The sequence below is a fragment of the Onychostruthus taczanowskii genome, unplaced genomic scaffold (assembly GCF_017590055.1).
Source record: "Onychostruthus taczanowskii isolate IOZ18803 unplaced genomic scaffold, ASM1759005v1 scaffold132, whole genome shotgun sequence".
Classification (NCBI taxonomy): Eukaryota; Metazoa; Chordata; class Aves; order Passeriformes; family Passeridae; genus Onychostruthus; species Onychostruthus taczanowskii.
In genome coordinates, this window is record NW_024498485.1 from 1,244,874 (window position 1) to 1,265,647 (window position 20,774).

The following is a 20,774-nucleotide window of genomic DNA, read 5'->3' on the forward strand; positions in this document are numbered from 1 at the left end:
CAAAATTGTCTGAGATTAAAAAAAAAAGAAAAAGAAAAAGAAAAAGAAAAAGAAAAAGAAAAAGAAAAAGAAAAAGAAAAAGAAAAAGAAAAAGAAAAAGAAAAAAAGTACCCTGGGAACAATGAGCATGGATTGTGGAGAGGGAAGAAGAAGTTGAGGCAGAGGTGGCTGTCAGAAAGCAACTAGGGTGAGCAACTCCCTAAATTAGCAGTTTTCCACACATACCTCTTTAACGAGAGTCAAAATTATATATTATTTTGTTTCTAATAATTAAAAAATAAAAAGCCATGTTGGATGGTCAGAAAAGCTAGGGGATCTAGAACAAGGAAATGAAGATTACCAGGGGATAGTTATCTCATTGAAGTGCTAAAGAAAGCCCAAAAAAGTGCTGTCTGCCTTTTTACTTTTTGTCCTCTTGCCTACTATTGAAATGTGTTTTGCAGACTCTCTAGAAATATTTGATTAGATTCTTTTTCACTGTCTATTCCTTAAAATTATGCAAGTGTCACTAAGACAGGAATTTTACATTTTGCTCATAATCCAGCAGTTCAAATAAAAGTTTTTCAAACTTGACACCAAATCCTGTAATTTAAAGGTAAACCTATTTACTGTAACTAATTAAGAATTCTGTGGAAAAAAAGGACTTCTCCAAAGACAACCTTGAAAATTTTTTACCAAACATAAGATTTAAAAAACATTCTTTATGGTGGCTTCATGGCTATCTTGGTCTTAGCCTGCCTTTTTGCCAGTTTTAAGGACTCTTTAATATTCTTCTAGTCAGCAGTTGAAGGATAATATCTCTGCTATTGAATGCTGCTTCTACTGAATCGCTCCCTCTCTACTAAGAAATTTGCTTAGGAAGAGAAGTCATTAAAAAAAAAAAAATCCTGCAAGTGGTCCAGATTAGAAAGCTTTCCCTTAGCTGTCCTTTCCATGCAAAAGCTTTCTGGCAATGCATAACTAATGAACAAGCAAACCATGAAAATTTCTAATTGCTGCTATTACAGAATGAGAGCACTTATTTTCACTAATGTTTAATTTTCAGGAGAGACTCCTATGGCAAGGTAAGGGCCACTTTCAGTCCTGTGCAATGAAGCTTAGTGGCTGGTTCCCTCAGATAACAACAAATTTAGCCAGTCCTCATTCAGGTATATTACAGTGAGGAAAGTACTAACAACACTCCATCAGGCCTTGAAAGAAATGTTCAGGTTAAAAGGGTGGGAAACAAAAGACCCTCCTTTGTTTTAAGATCAGTTCCTATGCTGTAGCCAAAGTTTCAACAGACAGCAAGTTTAAAATCTCTCTTTTGAATGTTTCCAACCCAGATCAGCTTGTACAGGAGTAAATTATTTTTATTGTTAGTCTTTCCTTGGTGCCTGTGTGGGTTTTGTGAAAAATGTAAAAGTAAAAAAAAAAAAGTTTTCTCTCAGAATTTTAAATTATATTTTCGTTACAGGTATTTATAATAGAGCAAAGATTTTATTGAACAGACAGAATTTTAAAAGGCATAATAAATTATATTGAAGAACCAGATTTTTTCTTGAGAAAGAGACAATTTCATCCAATAAAGTATTTTTTAAAAGGCATGTGACAACAGCAACTGCAACATGTATGTGATGTGATGTTAAAATTTGTCTACCAGTAGCATAATACAATGTGTTAGCAGAGCTCAGTGTGTGGTCTTAACATTTGTAAAGAAAACAGTAAGATAAAGTCAAGCTATTGACTTAAAAGGAATGGGAAATGGAGTTTAGAATGAAAAATGATGGCTTGGGGAAGTAACCAGGATTGGGTGGAAAGAAATGTGGAATGTATTGAAAATTAGGGTTTCCAAGGGATCTCTTCAGCAGTAACACTCCCTTGTTTCCTTCTCACAACAGCAGCCAAATAAGGTTTGCTGTGGACATCACTAACAGCAGCACTGTTGGTAATTCTGAGAGTTTAAAGAATTCTGCCTATTTAATACACACATGTGTGTGTCAGAAGCACTAAAATGAAATAATGCAGCAAAAAAGAGTCCGGGGCTCAAGGTAAACACATGGGTCTTCACTTCCTTGCATGAAAAACTGTTGAAATAATTGTTCCCTCCACCACTAATCACATTTCAAGCCAGCAGAGAAACAAGCCCTTAAACCCTTGTACACTGTACATAGTGTAACCAACTACCTCTCAATTACAAAATCTGCTTTGTCAAATGCCCTAAGGATAACTAAAACACTTAATGTGATTTCAATGGATGCATTCCCTTATAAGAAATATTCATGGTAAATGTACACAGAAAATGGGTTTCTGAAGTAGTGTTAAGAAAAGAGAGAAATCTAAGCCTAAATTAGAGCAAGCTACCTAGCTTCCACACTAAGCAGTATTTTTTCTCTCAAGTACACTGGCTTTTGAAATGCTGCATTTGAACTTTCTACCTTCACCAGCTTTGAGTTTTCCAAACAGAGTTCCTGATAGGTCACATTTTGTAACTCCAAACTAGATAATTTAGTTTTCAAATGAAGTGCCCTCTTTCTTATCTCTCCCTCTCCTCTTCACTTGGAAAACAAACAAGCATTTTCAGAAAAGAGAAGGCTAATTTAAGGGAGAAAAGGGGGGCCTTACAAGTTAAATACTAGCTCTAGTATTTCTTATTGCATTGTCTTAGTGTCATGGATTAAATGAGGACGTGGTCTGTTTGTTAAAAGAGCACATTCACATTCACGGGGAGGGGAAACACCTGATTTTTGCGTTTATTTGTGCACAGATCACACTGTGGAGGGGACAGTCACAATTAACTCCTTGTGTATCAGAGCAACAGGAGGGACTGCACTATCCCTGAAAGTCTCCTTCTGCATCATTCAGCCACCCTCTGCCACTGCAGTTTTCCTGCAAATGTACAATACAAATGTAAGGAAAGTTGTCATCTGAGTTAGTACAGCTCTGAAAATAATCATAGAAGAAAAATTACAGGGAGAAAAATAAAGAGTTATTATACAACACAGAGTACCTGCACAGCCTCAACCCTTTCTGTTTGATCAAGTATTTCCTTTCAGGAAGTCCATTTTCAAAGCTCTGAGGGACCATTCCACTCACAGCAGCATTTTAGAAAAGGAAAACTCTAGAAATGTGTATTTTGCTCGGAATCAGTATCTAATATTTCTAAATGCAGACTGAAAAAGTTCAAACTTCAACCACTCTAGGCACTAATAAAGCTAATTTCTGTAAACATTCTTCTATTTAATTCCACAAGAACCCATTTAAAATATCACTTCTCCTACTGCTATTTGTGAGAATAATATAACCAGAAAGAATGAGAAATTTTGTTTCCAGCAATGCACTAAATACATACTGGAAAAAAAAATACATCTAATATGTTTCAAGTCCCACTAAGATACCAGAGAAAAATAAATAGGTAATATATGAAAGTGGGTCGCTATCAGGAAAATATATCTTAATGCTTACATCATTTCAGTTATTTGACTTCTTCCAATCACATGTAGCTAAGCATATATCTCTTTCTTTCTGATGTCATATTCTTTCTCTAAAACAAATGAAATGGTTGCTGTTGCATGCAGCATTTTGTTTGACTATGGCCACATTATCAGCCAGTGTTTCAAACCATGAACATGCAGCATAATGCAGTGCCATATATTCTGATAAGGACGTGCACTTAGGACCAGGGCGTGCAGCTCTGCCTGTGCTGCGAGGGAAGGGCTCTTGTGAAACAGATCCACAAAGGCTGGACAAAGAGGAGAGCCAAATGCCAGCCCCATTAGACCCACAGAATTAATTCCCCTCTTCAGAATAAGTTGGTGGGGTGCAGAGCACCATGGATATACAGGATGTCAGGATGAAGTTTGGCCCCACAGCTCAACAGAGAGCTCAGCTACTTCCATCCTCATTCACTGCTCATGAGAGACATATTAAAAACCCAGGATTTAGTATGAACTCTCAGTTGTGAGCTTCTCCTCTTTTACACGGTATTTATATTACCTCATTCAGAGAGGTGCACCATCCTTGAGTGAAACTTTTCTGAAAATACCAGTACTTATTAAAAACACTGCTTCATCCATGAGTTTCAGGCATCAAGCTGTCTGACACAGTTCATTGCTTACATTTTTACGTAGAAAAATACACACACGTGCACATGTAACAACTCCATCCATGTACAGCTCCATGTAAACTGTCTTTGATGCTGGAATGTAGCAATTCTTAGCAGGAACAGCAAGAAGGAAGAAGCTGCAGCACTAATTTGGTAAAACAGAGTTCAAAGCTAAATTTCAGCTTGGATTTTCCACCATAGTAGTATTAATAGCACAAGTTGTTTTGGGGTGGGACAGAAGAGGAAGGGAGATTTGCTTGTTTGGTTATCCCTTTAGCAGTTGGGGGGTGAAGAATTTCCCAAAGAATTCTGTATTTTTGCTATTGCACTAATGGAAAAACAACTCTACTCTTATAATGCAAAAGATAGTAATAACTCTGCAGGAGGCTTTGAACAGTTTAGACAGTGAAACATTGCTGGCTGTGTAACACAACCAAGAAGTTGTGTAATGGGCTCTGCAAACACTGGATCTTGAGTCTCTAGCAAAAACATTGCAGTCAAAATTTTTTCAAGACTTTGAGCATCAAATTTGAAGCTTTTCAGGAAGAAGTATTCATAATACCTTGAATATTCATTTGTATTTACTGTAAAATTAATAGACGTAGCCTCCATTGGAGCATCTGTAGGTTCCAGAGGTCATTCTGAGTCACACTACGGAGGAGACTGTCTGTCTCCAGTTGTATACAGCAATTGTGAATCACACTCTTCATTCAGGAGCTGAATTTATTGTCTACAGTTAGGCAGTGTTAACATTTCTCTCATCAGTTCCCCCTTCTCGCTCCCAGGATGGTGCTGAGCCATGCTAAGTCCACCTTTTGCAAAGCTGGGCTGAAGCTCTTGCCCGTGACTGGAGCACTCCAGTCCACTGATGGCTACAGAAAATTTGCAGGGATCTCACATTGCTCTCCAAGATTGTCTCTGCAATTGGATTGCTCTCTTTCCTCAGCCCCCCAAGCTTGAGAATAATCAGTTCAGAAAACAAAAGGCATTCTTTGCTTTAGCAATTCGTTAAAGCACGAAAAGCAGGCTGCGTGTGATGCAAAACCATTAAGCCTACCCCTAATCCTATTTACTTGCTTAAATCAGTCTGCTGTCCTGTTTAAGTGCGTGTATGGGATCAAGCACCTCCCTGAACACTTGGCTGAATCAGAAAGGATTACTCTTGCACGGTACTTCTGCACGGAACAGGGGGGATATGATGCTAAAGTTCTGCTCAATTACTGCAAATACCTCCTTGCAATCCTATATTGAGTGTGTGAGTCATGCCTGGATTTCCATACACTGTGCCACCAAGTCTCATGAGCTGCTTACATTGCAGCGTACTGGATTTCAACCTGGCATGGTGAATCACCTTCCCTCTGGGAAATGCATGCAAAACTTTCTTTATTAGGGAAACAACACTTGCAGAGCCCCTGACAAACATCATACATTTGGAAACTTTACTTCCACACAGGATAACTTCACGTCCTTAATAAACATGTCAGATGCTTAGGTATTTCACACCTGTGTGACCTTACTCTTCTTTGGAAGCTCAGGGAATGCTCTCAATTTGTAAGAAGTTAGAACATGTGTAGTGCGTTACAACAATTAACTTATTTTCATATTATGGAGCTGTACAGATGCATCGAGAACAGTCAGAAGATAGAAGCTTTGTTATTAATTTTGAGTAATTCCGCAATGCTCACTCTGAATGCTCTCACATACCCGAGAAATGAAAACAGATGAAAATTGGATGTTATTCCACAGCAGCTGAAAAGAAAGGGATGGCAGTTTGGAAACAGAGCCAGGCAAGAAGGAGTGCATTTTGTGCATTTTCATTCTCTTGATTCAAACAGCTCTGTTATAGTACCCTGGTTTCAAAGGACAAATTTTAGAGATCTTTCTGCTGCTCATGCTGGTGAGTCAGATATGGTTTGTTTTGTGACAGAATTAATTGCTTTCTTGATCTCTCATGCCTCTCTTTCCTATCAGAAGTCTAATCATAACATCCAAAGCCCAGCATTTCCAGCTATTAAAGGTTCATCAGCTCTGCAGTTTGTGTTAATGAGCTTGATTCTTTGAATTCACCCCTGTAATTTTATAGTAGCTGAGAGCTTAAGCCATTATCCATTTTTGGGAGCAGTCATCATCATGTACTTTCCTTTGCAAATGATGAGAGTTTACCTTTCCCAGAAAAGCTAATGACAATTTCCTCAGCTCAGCTTGTTGCACTGTTCAAAAACACTACAGACAGCTATCAGAAGCACGACCACCACACACCATGTTTGCTGATGGAAGGGTCTGTCTTTAGACAACCTTTTAAAAGAATGTCGTGGGGTTTTTTAGGCGGCTCCCTTTTGCAGATTTCCCCTAATTTGTCCTAAACCAGGACAAGAAGCAAAAGGAAGGAGGGGCCCAACTTTGCTCACCTTTCAGTGGAATCTGAGGAGCTAAACCCCTTCAGATAGATTTTAAAATCCAGCCTATATTGCACCTCCCTGGAACAAAATATCCATGCATGGATTTCCAACAGTGACTATGCACTGAACTAGTTGAAGGTTGTTTTAGCTCAAAGTCAAGGCTCAGTTTCCAAACATCTTGTGTTTGCATCTGCACTGTGTGGAGTCATACAATTAGTTTCCCTGTGTGTAGGAGTAAGAGTGGAAGAGGTTTGATTTACTGCATTGCACATAGCATTGCACCTGATATCTAGATCACCCTGCCCCACCATCTCCTCCTTTCCTGAGTCACAAGTGGAGCTCATCAGATCAGGCATTTTGTTTTCAACAGCAGTACTGCTGTCCCTCAGTAATAACCAAATTATGAAAAAGATTAACAGCCTCTGGGATTTAGACATTTAAAAACAGCAAGGATTTTGCTTCATGGAGACTGCCCTCAACCGTGTTAGCCTTCACCCTCACTGGAGGGTGGAGTGAAATGAATGATAAAACAGTATCTCAGGCATTTAATTCTCATCACCATCACTTGAGTTTACACATTGTTTGCATGATTTGCAGGTCCCATAACATGTGGGTAGATGATGTTTCTCCTGTAGGTTCCAAAGCAGACTCCAGATAGTAGCTAACCTGAAAAAAAATATATATCCTCAGGACCAGAAAGCTGTAAAACAGCCAAAGTTGTTGGACTTGAAACAGAGCCACCCAACCTGAAGGTAGTGGTTATTGTCCTCTAGAATTGCCAGTAATATACACAAACAAACATGGATCTATCTCTACAAAAATCAGTCGAAAAACATACAAAGGTAAGAATCACTAACTGCTCTCTTGAGTAGCATTAATTTTCCTTTGGTGACAATGCTTCACACTTTTTTGTAGACAGCAAATGGAGACTAGAGTGGCAGAGCCTTCCTGCTCCAGCAGCTGTCATGGTTTTTAACTTTTTCCAGCCCACAGGTGGCCAGGAGAAAGGCCACAGAATCACAAAATCATGCTGAGTTGGAAGGGGCCCATCAGGATCACTGAGCCCAAGCCCTGGTCCCTTGCAGGACATCCCAAATGTTCACATGAACACACCATGTTCCTGAGAGCATTGTCCAATTGCTTCCTGGGCTCTGGCAGTCTTTGTGGCCTGACCACAGCCCTGGCGTACCTGTTCCACAGCCCAACCACACCCTGGGGGAAAACCTTTGCTGATATCCAACATAAACCTCCCCCAGCTCAACTTCAGGCCATTTCCTGGAGTCCTGTCACCGGTCTCCCAGACAGAGCAGATTGGTGCCTGCCCCTTGCAAGGATGATGAAGCCCTAAGACTGAGGTCTCCCCTCAGTCTCCTCTTCTCCAGCTGAACAGAACAATGTCCTCAGAAACTCCTCACCCTCAGGCTCCTCATCATCCTCATGGCATCCTTTGGTCTCTGGCAGTTTAATGTCATTTTTATATTGTCATGCCCAGAACTGCACCCAATATTCCAGGTGAGGCCACCCTGGCCCAGAGCAGAGCAGGATGATCCCTCCCTGGCCAGGCCGGCCATGATGGGCCTGTGCCCTCAGTACAGGCCCATGGCCATCCTGGCTCCGGGATGCTGCTGGCTTGTGTCCAGCCGGCCATCAAACAGGATCTCCAGAACTATCCCAGTGGCAGAATACAGCACCTTCCCTCGTGGAACTTCACACAGATGGTGATTGTCCAGGCCTTTAATTTGCCAAGGTGGCCTCTGCAGGGCCTCTCTTCTTTAGAGGCAGTAAACAGCTCCTCCCAGCTTAATGCTGTTGTCAGACTTAGTGTCCCTTCCAGGTCTTCATTCAGGTCATTTGTGAAGATGTTGAAGAGAACCTGCCCTAAGATGGAGCCCTGCAAATCCCCACTAATTACAGGTGACCACTCTGGCGTTCCCTGATTCCCTAGAACTCTCTCCTCCCAATCCATGAGCCAGCTGCTCACTCATCAAATGATGTGTTCATCCAGCTGTGTGATGGACATTTTGTCCAGAAGGATCCTGGGAAAGACAGTATGGAAAGCTTTGCTGAAATCCAAAAAGATTACATTAGCTACCTTCCCTTGATCCACAAAGGAGGGTTATCTTGTTGTAAAAGGAAATCAGGTCTGGCAAGGACTTTCCCCTCATAAAGCTATGCTGGCTTTGTTCTTCGGGTGTTTTTCAATATCTCTCAGATAATCTTTTTCATGATTTTACTAGTCGGTGAAATGAGACTGACAGGCCTGTTGTTTCTGGGGTTTTCCTTCTTGCCCTTCTTGAAAATCAGGACAATGTTCACCCATTTCCAGACAGCTGGGACCTCTCCAGTTCCTGACTCATCAAAAATCATCCAGGGAGGCTTTGGGATGACATCAGCAGCTGAAGATTCTCAGACAAATCCCATCAGGCTCCACAGACCTGTAGGGATCCTGTTGGAGCAGCAGATCCCACATATGGGCCAGCTGGGAGTTAGTTGTTCTTGCAGCTGTGGTCTTCCAGCTCAGGGCACTGAGAGACCTGTGGTCCATCATCCATATTGAAGAGAGAGGTAAAGAATGTGTTAAACACCTCTGCCTTTTCTCTGTCTCTGTTTGTGAAGTGACCATCCTGGAATGGGGCAATGTTATTTTCTACATTGGCTTTTGTCATTAATATATCGGAAAAAAACTCTTGTTAGATGAGCACTAGCACTTCAGCTAACCAGAAAAATAACACAGGTGGGGTAGGATCACCTTTTGTTTGCCCTGAAGAGGGGAAGGCTGAGTCATCTTCCTATAGATATCATGTTTAATAGCTTATTGTGCCATCTGTGTGACTGCTGTTCAAAAACCTTCTGATCTGGGTAATGCTTGGCATATCCTCAGTAGTGCTGTTGACAAATAGAGTTGCTGAGAAGTCCCTCAGCCAGATTAAAAGGTTATTTATGGGTTTTTTTTGGCTTCAGGTAATACATGATTCCCAGCACTGCTTTCCTCTGCTAGACAAAACTTTGGCTTTATCCTGATAAACACTCCTGGAACAAGATGAAGCTGGCTGCAGGAGACATCTGGCAGACAGGATTTGTGTGACAGTGCCTGCACTGAGCAGACCAGAGCTGGAGCAGAAAGAAACAAGAAGAAGAGTGAAAAGGGTGCAAGAGACCTGCATGGATGAACAAGGAACTCCTGTCATTATGCAACAGTAAGCAGGAAATACACAGGAGATGGAAGCAGGGTCAGGCCACTTGGAATGAACACAAAGAGGTTGTCAGAGCAAGTGGAAATGAGACAAGGAAAGCCAAGGCTCATCTGGAATTAAATCTAGCCAAGGATGTCAGGAACATGCCAAAATTCAACAAAGGAAATGCAGGATCCTGCACCTGGGCAGGAATAACCCCAAGCACCAACACAGGCCAGCGTGATCTGCTGGCAAACAGCTCTGCAGAGAAGGACCTTGAGGTCCTGGGGGACAAAGAGCTGTCCTGGGGACAAGGAGGCCAAGGGGATCCTGGAGTGCACCGGGAAGGGCATTGCCAGCAGGCCAGGGAGGGATCCTGCCCCTCTGCCCAGCCCTGGGGGCACCTCTGGAGTGCCCTGTCCAGCTCTGGGCTCCTCAGGGCAGGCGGGACACCGAGCTCCTGGAGCACAGCCAGCAAAGGCTGTGAGGTGGGGAAGGGCCTGGAGCATCTCCCTCACCAGGAAAGGCTGGGACTGCTCAGCCTGGAGAGGAGCCCCAGCTGAGAGGGACCTCAGCCCTGGGGGTCCCTGTCTGCAGGGAGGGGCAGAGCAGAGCCTGGGCCCTGCTCTGTAGGGACAGTGGGACAAGAGGAATGGGCAGGGACTGAACCCAGGAAGTTCCACCTGGACATGAGGCAGAACTCCTTCCCTGTGCAGTGACCGAGCCCTGGACAGACTGCAAGAGAGGCTGTGGAGTTTCTCTCACTGGAGATATTCCAGAACCTGGACACAACCCTGAGCCGCGTGCTCTGGGATGACCCTGCTGGAGCATGGACACTAGGACAGATGAGCCACTGTGGTCCCGTCCAACCTGACCCTTCCTGGGATTTTGGGATTCTGGAAATGCCTTGCTTTCTTCTGCTCTTAACAGAAAGGCTTCAAGCTGGGAGCTGCCAGCTTCCAGAGCTCTCTCTCTTTCTCAAGGATGCTGCTCGGCAGCTTCCTTGACATAAGTCTGCTTTCTGCTCAAGACAGGCAGAAAAACCCACACCCCAATGTTAGACATAGACATAGAATAATCCTCACTGCCTTTGCTGCTCCTCTGCAACAACAGTCTGCAGTTTTGAACAAACAGGTCCCTCCAATGAGGGATTTTCTCTCTGATTACAATTTATTCAGATTGCTCTTATATTCTGAAACGTTGGAATTTCCATGTACACTATGGCCCAAATACTTTGGAAAGGGTCCCATCTTCCTTGCTCAGCAGACAAAGCTGTGGTTCTAGTGTTCTCAGCTGCCTTTTGCTTTCCTATGCTTCCTTCCTATGCTTCCCCACCATCTTTTTGAAGCTGTGCCTTTCCCAATCTGTTCTACTGCAGTGAAGCTGCAGCACTTCCACGCTTTTCCTGGAGATTGAGCTACCCAGCTCCTTTCCCACTACTTTTATCTGAATTCCAGCTGCAGCAGGGATGTGCAGGGCAGGGCAGCTGAGCACAATGGTGGGAATTACTTCCCAGTATGGTGCCAGGACCCAGAGGTGTTGGAGCTCCTTGCTGGGCAATGCAGACATCACTGAAGCATCTTCACAGCACAGCCTGGCATGTGGTAACTTGTCAGCTCTCCTGCTGAGATAACTTCGCATATTACCCTTTCCTAGGTTTCCTCTTGCTGGGTTGATGTTTACTTTGCCTGCAATTCCCCCAGGTTTCTCTTTATTAAATTTTGCTTTCCACCCACGTGTTTTGTGCCTTTTGCTTTTCTGTGCCTGCGATTCTGGTGCCTGTTGCTTTGCATTAATTTGCAGCTCTCACCAATTCTAACTAATCCTCCCAAGTATCAAATCTCATTACTCTCTGCTTGTTTCTTCTACTGAATCATTGATGAGGGTGTCAAATAGAGCGACTCCTGACACCTGTCCCTGTGCCATTGTATTATACAAACACTCTCCAGTTTGCTGTATTGTCACCTATCATTTTGTTCTGGTCCTTCAGCCAACTTTGAAATGAGAGTGTTCCTTCCAAGACTCATTTACATTAATTTATCAGAGAGGAATATCGTCAGTATGTCAAGTGTGTCAGTGCAGTCCAAATCTGGTCGGTTTTGCTCTCCTGCAACTGTGCCCTCTGGTGCTTTCTTTGGCTTGGATTCTTTCAGATAAAAACATCAGTAATACTGCCAGGCAACACTGGTTGCTCACTGCTCAGGGGAGTTTGGCCTTCTGAATTCCTGATGGTACAAAACACTGTGTGCAACCTGTATTCCACTACTCTGCTAAGACCCAGACAGTCTTTTCATAGTCATAAAATTCATCTGGCTACAATTATCAGGTATAGGGTATTGTTTCTTAAGCATAACCTACTACAAGAGTAATATTTTCAAGGAAGCATGGGAGCAGAGGCAAACACGGATTTCAGACAGCTGTTTGGTTTTCATCTTGTTCAGCTGCAAACCCTTAGATGTGTTCCTTGCTGTTTCAGGTAACAATGTAAGAAAAGCTGGGGTGGAAATGGAGAAAGGCAGGCTGGAAAGCAGCTGCTAAGTGAATGAAGCTGGTAAATAGAGGTAAATTAAAAAGGGTTTCCTCTTTGCAGTTCACAGCTCAGGTTTGGTTGAAGGGTTTCCTGGTGCTGCTGGTGTTACTTGTGCATTGCAAGCCAGTCCCTTTCCCATTCTGCTGCTGCAGAACTTGACAGCAGCTGATCTGATGGGAGTGCCCTTGCTGTCAACATATTCCTCCTCTATCACGGCAGGTTCCAGCCAGGCTGAGCCCGGTGGCGTGCCGTGGCCAGGATAATTCAGTGGAGGCTCAGAACAGGTCCGAACTCCCAAGCAGTTCCCAGCTGCAGGCAGCCAAGCAAGCTCAAGCGATTTCAGCTCTTAGTGATGATCAGCTCTCTGTGATTTCAGCTCTTTAGCTTGCTTAGGCCGTAGCAGCAGATGCAGGGAGAGGGAGGAGAAGAAGCTGTATGAGGTTCCGCAGGATTCTTTATGAGGGTCTTCCACGAAGGTTCTCAGTGACAGCTCTTCTGCCGAACCAGGCAGAGTTAGGGGTTTTTATACCCTACAGGGGTTTTGGAAATTGTTCAATAGTAAGGGTCAAGGGAAAGTGACCTATAGGCTTACGGAGAGACAAGCAGGGTCCGAAAGGTGGAAGAGAGGGGCTTCTAAGGCCCAGTCATCATGACTTGGCATTTCCTAGCTCAGGCTTCTGACCGCCAAGGAGGCCTTGCAGGCCCTGGGCCTGCTACACTCCTCCTGCCTCCCCAGGGGTTGCAATCTTTATCAGGAGAATCTTTATTTCTGGACAGACATGTATGCAGTGCATCAGTGGTACCAGGTTTAACACTGCACCCAGAGCCATCACATTTTTGGTGGCAGCTCTCCCCACTGAGTGACACAGAACTCTTTTAACTGGGCATGATTTTTTCCCCTGGTAGGCACTAATAAATAACACAGTTTTTGAAGTGGAAGGGGAATTGGATAATGTTTGTTTTGTGTTCTGGTGTGCGAAAATGTGATGTGTTTTTCACAGTCAGCAATAAAAAACACCCTCAGGTGTTATTTTCCTAGTTAGCAAGAAGACTGTGTATGATAAAAACACTGACAGGTGCCTTCGTATTCAGCATGCTGACACACCATGCAGAGCACTCAGGCTGCCTTGAAACTCTTGGAACATGTTAAAACATTGAAAAAAAGTATACCAAATAATTGGACAATTACAAAGTACTGAGAACATCCTTCATTTTACCAGCAGAAAATTACACCCTTAACTGCGAAGGTAATTTTGATAAAATCAACACTCTGGGCTATGAATTTATCAAGCAAGTAAAGGTTGATTACCATTACTTGATAAAAGCATCAAATTGTCAATAATAATGTATTATCAGCATGAAAACTTCTTGCTCTTTCTACTTACCAAATAATCTTATCTATTTGTGCAACAATTGCAGCATACAAGTTAAAATAGTAGTCTTGATTTCACCATCAGTTAAATGGAGGAAAAAAACCCAATATTAAACTGCGAAGAGCTGAAAAGCTGTTTTGCAATTTTCATATTGCCTTGGGACCTTTGGAAGGAACCACTCTCTTGCAGAAAAAGCACTGCACCTTTTTCTTCAGCTGGTCCAGGCCTTATGTTTGATTTCTAATTAAAGCATGACCTTGAAATGAGGATGGCTGCCACCTCATTATTAGCTGCATGAAGTGATCCCTCGGACTTCCCCAGGTTCATCATGCCATGACTTATTCCATGCTTTCATATTTCTCTATGGCAAACAAGTCTCCTTCCAGATGAAAACATTTTTCCTTGGCCTCTGCTTCCCCATTCTTAAATGGAACTCCCTCCACAGTAAAATGGATATAATCCATGGTGTTTTACTGGGCAATGTATTATCACAGACTTCCTCACTGAGGTTGGAAAAGCCCCCTAAGATCCTCAATTCAAGGTGTTAAACCAGCACTGCCAAGCCCACCACTAAAACATGTCCCTGATCACCTCTTTACAGAAGAGACTGCTGGAGCTGGTTCCTGCTGATCCCAAACCCAGCGGGGGGCCCAGATTCACTGTGCCAGCCAGAGGCACATTACCACTCCAAACTGATTCCAAAGGGCTGGGATGAGGGGCTCAAAGCCCACCCACAGGGCCTGGGGACACCAGAGAATCCCTATGAGCAAATCTGCTAACACAGCTCCTCAAGATGTGGGCCTGGCACACTGCTGGTCAAGGCACAAGTGGGTGCAGAGAGCCAGGCCAGAGCTTCAAGGGCCATGGAGGATGAGAAAAAAAGCCACCTGCAGGCTCAGCTGACAATTAAGAATATCTTGGAAAGGGTCCAGCTGGCTACTTTCTTTAGGGCTTGATTGGCAGCCAGACACATCTCTGTGGCGTGGTAAAATGAGAGCTCTGCTTTTGGGGAGTATGTGAGCTTTGATGTGTGAACTTTGCTCCAGCATCTTCTCCAAAGGCCCTTGTACCCAGGGAAGTGTTCCCAGATGCTGCCAGATGAATCTTTCCCAGGTGTTTGCCATTAACTTCTGTTTTAATTAGAAAACTTTGGATTCTACACATTAATTGGTGCTATAGAGGGATGGCTTTGTAATTTTTTTTAAATTCTTTTTTCTTCAGTAAATATTTTAGCATGGATCTGATTAAATGATCTTTAAAGAACTACAGCCATGTTAGCTTGGCTGTGCTTTAAGAATAAATACTCATTGTTCAGAGTGGCAGTGTTCAGAGGATTAAATTACACCTTTTGTTTTCCAGGATAGGGTTTCTTCACTTTGTCCATAATGCCTCCAACTCAGGAATGCTCACCACTGTCATGTTACTGCCTTGAACATCAACTCAGTTTTTTGCATCTCTTTTCATTGAGAGATTTCCTCTGCAGAAAATGTGCATTGAGTAGTCCATGATACACTGTGCTTCTCCAGCAGCTCTCCACTGATCTCTGCCCCATCGTTATTCCTGGTGCACACACCTGATAGAGGCTCCTTTCCAGTCTCTCATGGCTTTGTCCTGGTTTTCTCTGAAACAAAGCCTGTAGCTGATGTCCCTACAGCACCATGACATTTAGGATGGACTACTTCACAGCCGACCTATGGACAGTGCGCATTTTGGAAGGTCTGAGTCTGACCTGGTGCCTCTGGAAGGATCAGAGCAACATCTCAGCTCAAAGATGACAAACGTTTTCCCATTCACTACTGTGCTGAGACAAAGCAGCCCTGAGCCATGACAGAGCAGGAGGAGCTCACAGACAGCCCTGCCAGGCATGCAGCTTTGTCCATCAGTGACTCCAGCAGTGATGTGGACATTGAGAGAGAAATGCTGAGAAATGCAAGGTGGATGCCATTAAAAAGTAATAAGTGAAGGCCACCAGAAAGCGTGTCCATGGCTCTGAGAGCCCCGCTGAGCTGCAGATTGCCAAGAGATTTAGTGGCCTCCAGGGCCCTTGGCCAGTGGCCGCTGCAGGTGGCCAGCCCCCACGAGATGGAGCTCTGAGCCTGATGATGAGCTGGGTGAGCATAATCCCTCCTGCTCTTTGCAGTAGTTTTTTTTCCTTCTTCCCTCCTGCAGAAATGTGGAGCTGTGGATGTGTAATCCATTTTCTTATTGAATGAGTGCTTATTTCAAACGTCAGTTTGAGGTTTTTCTTTCTCATCTGCATCTCTGACTTTTCTGGTTTGCTCTCTTGTCCACCTCAGGACCTGCTGGGTAAGAAATACCAACTCATGAGTCTGACCAGAGAGTGTGGCCCAGTTGTGAACAAAGAACATCAGGCCAGCTTCACTCTATTTTCCTGCTGAAAGCTGTTGAAGGCAGAGGTTATTGGTGGACTCAGGCACCTGGTAGTGACAGTGAATGGGCGTTGACCCAGGTAGAACCATGGTCAAGAATTTACAGGCACTTGCTGAAGATGTTGGGGTGATTCTACCATTCAGCAGTTCCTGTAATTGTGGCAGGAGGTCGGTGTCCTTCCTGCAGCCCTGGCACAGGCGGGTCCCAGTATATTTAGAGGCCTGGAAACCAAATGAGTCATCAGAATGGTCTTGCCCACCTTTGCAGGGGTTCCTTTGCTCAGGAAAGATTTTCATTATTTTTCTGCTCAGGTAGAGGGCAGCAGCACTGATGTCATGCTGATGGCAGCTGTGGAGAGGCAGAAGTTGTCCTTCTCAGTGCAGAGGAAGGTTGCAGTTGCAGTGTTTCCCTGGGCTGTACTCCAGGTGCTCTCAGTCCCTGTGTCACCTGCAAGGCTCAGTCCTAGCGGCTCCAAGCAGATTTGCTCATAGGGATTCTCTGGTGTCCCCAGGCCCTGTGGGTGGGCTTTGAGCCCCTCATCCCAGCCCTTTGGAATCAGTAGAGCTGGGATGACAATCCTGACAATCCTCAGGGACCTGATTTAGGCACTGCTGGAGACTGGCTTTTGGTGTACCAAGATCCTGATGGACCTGGATGGTCTCAGTGGGAGGAGTTTAGGCATCACCCCAAAGCAGGCTCACCTGTAGATGTGTAGGACCATTTGGAGCATTTTGGAGAACAATTTGGAGCCTCTCATTCCCCAGAGAGACTCAGAGCATAACTACAAGACTAAGGAAAGGGATGAGCATCTGGCTAAAGCCAAAATAAAATCAACTGCTTGGGACCCTGGACAAGGAAGTCGAGAAAGCAGAAGATCATGTATTGGAAAAACTCATGTTCTTTAGAGCTATGCTTGTATCCCACAGGAGATACATATCTCAAGTCAGAGAGAGATTAATTATTTTATAACAAAAAACGTATACCATTTTCTTACACCTTAAAAAAGCCTGCATCTTGAATTTTAACAGCTATCAGGGATGTTTAAGCTGCCTTTTTGCAGCTGAAAATCTGGCTGATGAGATCAAACCCAAAGGCATCTTTTCCCATACCAGCACCTGTGACAGTGATGACAGCCGGCTAGCAGGCAGGGCATGTTTTTTAGCAGCTCCTTTCCCCACATGCACCAGGGTGTTGGGAAGGATGAAAGTTTGACAAGAAAGTCTCACAAATATGTATGCTTGGGAGATTGAAGTCAGGGTTAAATATCTCTAAAATCCTTGGTTGCAACAGGGGTTTAATCCCCAAAAGCAACAGAGAATAACGTGGTTATTAAGTAAGAGGTTTTGCTCTCAATACCAGGATTTAAGGCTAAAACCTCTCCAGCATTTTCTGCTTGGTGTAACAACCCCAAAATCTCCAACCTCTCTGCCCCAATTCTCCTCCTGTCTCTCATTTTGCACTGTCCATGCCTCAGGAGCTGGTGAATGGAGAGTAAACTGCTGAATGCTTCAAAACCCAGCTTCCTAGGATCAGTCCTATTTGTCCAATTTATAACTACCATGCTTTCATGAGGATTTTTCTTCCCACCAGCTAACTGGCTCAGAACAAAACAAACCGTCATTATTCCTGCCGAATTCAGAGTGGCCTCTGGAAGAAAACTCCTTTTTCTGGCATGTTTTCTTTCTAAAGGCTATCCATGATAGTCAGGACACATGATTGCTGGGCTCCAGAGTAATGGTGAGCTGCCCAAACAGATCTGCTGGCTTCCAAATCCTCAGTAGCTGGGTCTTGCTGTGCAAACAAAATCTCACATATTTTGTATGCAAGAGTGGCTAGGCAATTGCTCTTTATTTTATTCTTCCTTATTTTCACCTTTGCTTAATGGTGGCATTTTTTATTTCTCTCCATGGAGGGAAAACTTCCATAAGCTTCTAATTCTTCTTGCTTATGAAATTGAGGCAACCTCCAGGCTGCCGAATTCAGAGTGGCCTCTGGAAGAAGATAATTTTTTCTGGCATGTTTTCTTCCTGATGGATGTCCATGATAGTCAGGGCATGTGATTGCTAGGCTCCAGAGTAATGGTGAGCTGCCACAAACAGATCTGCTGGCTTCCAAATCCTCAGTAGCTGGGTCTTGCTGTACAAACAAAATCTCACGTATTTTGTATGCAAGAGTGGCTAGGCAATTGCTCTTTATTTTATTCTTCCTTATTTGCACCTTTGCTTAATGGTGGCATTTTTTATTTCTCTCCATGGAGGGAAAACTTCCATAAGCTTCTAATTCTTCTTGCTTATGAAATTGAGGCAACCTCCAGGACATTAACAGGCAATTTAGAAAGGATTTAGAGAATGCCACAAGTAGGAGTGGGCAAGAAGGAGCATGGTATGGCTGTGTCCTCTCTACTGTGTGCTTATGTCTTCCCAAAGAGGCTCTCTCCATGACCAGGCCAACATCCACAAACCAGTGGAACAGAAAATCAGGAGCCTAATTAATGCTCTCCCCACTGATGAGGAAAACAAACAATATGAAACAAGGCTGAGGAAAAGAAGAACCGAAGGCCTGGTTTATGTGTTCTGAGGATCTGTGATTGCAGTCTTGGCAGCTAAAAGGCTTAAAGCTTTAGCCCAGTCTTCTTGCTCCCTTTTCACCTGGACAAAAGGGCTTAAAAGGAGGCACTGGATTTTGAATATGTGTAGGAGAATCCAAACACAGGCATAATCTGCCAGTTTGTGAAGATTAAGAAATTGACAGCTTTGAAGCACTCACCTGATTTCATAGTTAATTCCCGTGCTGCAATAATCAGTTCCATGACTGAACAGCAGAATGTTGTTAAAAAACTAAAGTCCTGGCTTTGTGGACACTTAAAAGTAGGTGCAGCCAGAAACTCCTTTTCAGAAATTATGGACAAGTTGAATGTTAAATTGTTCCACTAGTCCACATCAAGTGCACCACTGATCTGGAGGAAGAGTCCTTGTCTGGAAGGTGGATTGTGTGAAAGACTGTCCAGTATGAAAAACTAAGCATCCTTGTAGAAGGCAATATTTGAATTTACAGGAAGGCTTCATGCAGCGCAGATGGAATACCACTCACTGCACCTACACCTTGCAGAATTCAAATGGAATTTCAGTAAGATGAAAAAAAGAAGCTAACAAAGCCCAGAGCCTGTAAGAGCAATTAAATATGCTTCAGCAAAAATTCATCACACTGTGAGAGGGTTGATGGTGTAGGAGAATTAAATAATGCATTACATTGGAAGCATCAGGCACAATCACCTTTGAATGAACAGGAGCAACAGATACAGGAGTCAAACAAAAAAACTAGAATCTCCTGTGAAGAAGCAGATAAAAGCCAAGCCTTATATGAAACTCTAAAAGAAGACACAGAGAGCATGGCCATGGACTGGACCTGACAACTTCTCTTCACAAAAGGAAATAGAAGACAACTGTAAGAAAGTCTGCGTTTTATAACTCAATCTTTATTTCAAATATCCAAACTTAAACCTCACTTTTCTGTGATTTGTCCATGGAGTGGGTTTGTTGTCTTACTCTCTACATTTATTATTTTGTTTGTTTTAAAATCCCAACCTTGTGCACTAAATTCCCTTGGAAACAATTATGAAAAAATGAAACAACACACAACACACTCTTCATTCCCCTTTATTTCGTTTGGCACAATATATTTAAAACAACTATATGAGACAGAATTAGCGTAACCACATCTGAAAGCAATTTACAGAGATCAGGTAACAAATAAGAAATAAAGTTTTGAGACTTATCCCAGAGAGTGTGGAATGTTGTGGAGCTTATATCTATTGCAATTAAAACCTGCAGTCTTGAAGGATATATCCCGGATATCCTGATGGATGTGTGCTGTAAGACAAAACCTGAAAGAAGCTCAGGATACTGTGGCTGGTGCCAACAAAGAGTTAAATCATCTGCATGCTAAGTATGCAGAGAGAATTTAACAGGAACTTTAAAAACAGAGCTACAGAAAGTTCAGCAGTGTTCAGAGAAGGAGAAAGTGCTTTTCCAGGATACTGTAAGGTGGGTTTTATTCGGTTGTTTTTTGACACACATGCTCACACCTGGGGCTCGAAATCTCTCGGCTTGAGAGGTTTCACAAGAACCTTTCCCTGACACTCACTCCCGCTTCACCGAGGCAGATGTGCTCCTGTGGTCCGGAGAGCCCCCTGCTTTGAATTCTGTCCACAGACACCCAAAACTTTCTGGTTGTTTCCTCCTCTCCATAACCTGGGCTCTGCCCTGAGGACACGCACATCTCGGCGTGTGGCTTTGGCGTCAGCGTGTGCTTTTGATTTCCTGCAGTTGTATTTTACCGTCGGGGCTTTTAAGCATCTTTGGGAGGAGGGAGGGGGTGGGGAAGCCCCGGCAGAGCCCCGTGATGGGTTCGGTGAGCTGTGACATCACCGTCCATATCCTGTGGAATTTCAGTAAGCAGCCGTGGAATCCTGTCCAGGGCTACCCTGGGTCCCAGCGCTGGAATTCCTGCGGCGGTCCCAGCTCGTCATGCTGAAGGACGAGAGCCTGGGGACAGCTCCAGAATTCCGCTCCAGACCGTCAGGTGAGTTTCTACAGCTTCGCTGTGGATTTGTCCCTCGCTCCTGGCTTTGCCTGTTTGAAGTTAGCGCCCCTTCAGATCACCGTGGGTTTATTCTTGAGCGGTCTCTGTCACCTTCAAACGTTGTGGGACCTTCAAATGTCATCCTGTTCCACGCTGTGCCATGGGCAGGGACACATTCCACTATCCCAGGGTGCTGCTCCAAGCCCTGTCCAGCCTGATCTCGGACACCCCCAGGGATGGGGC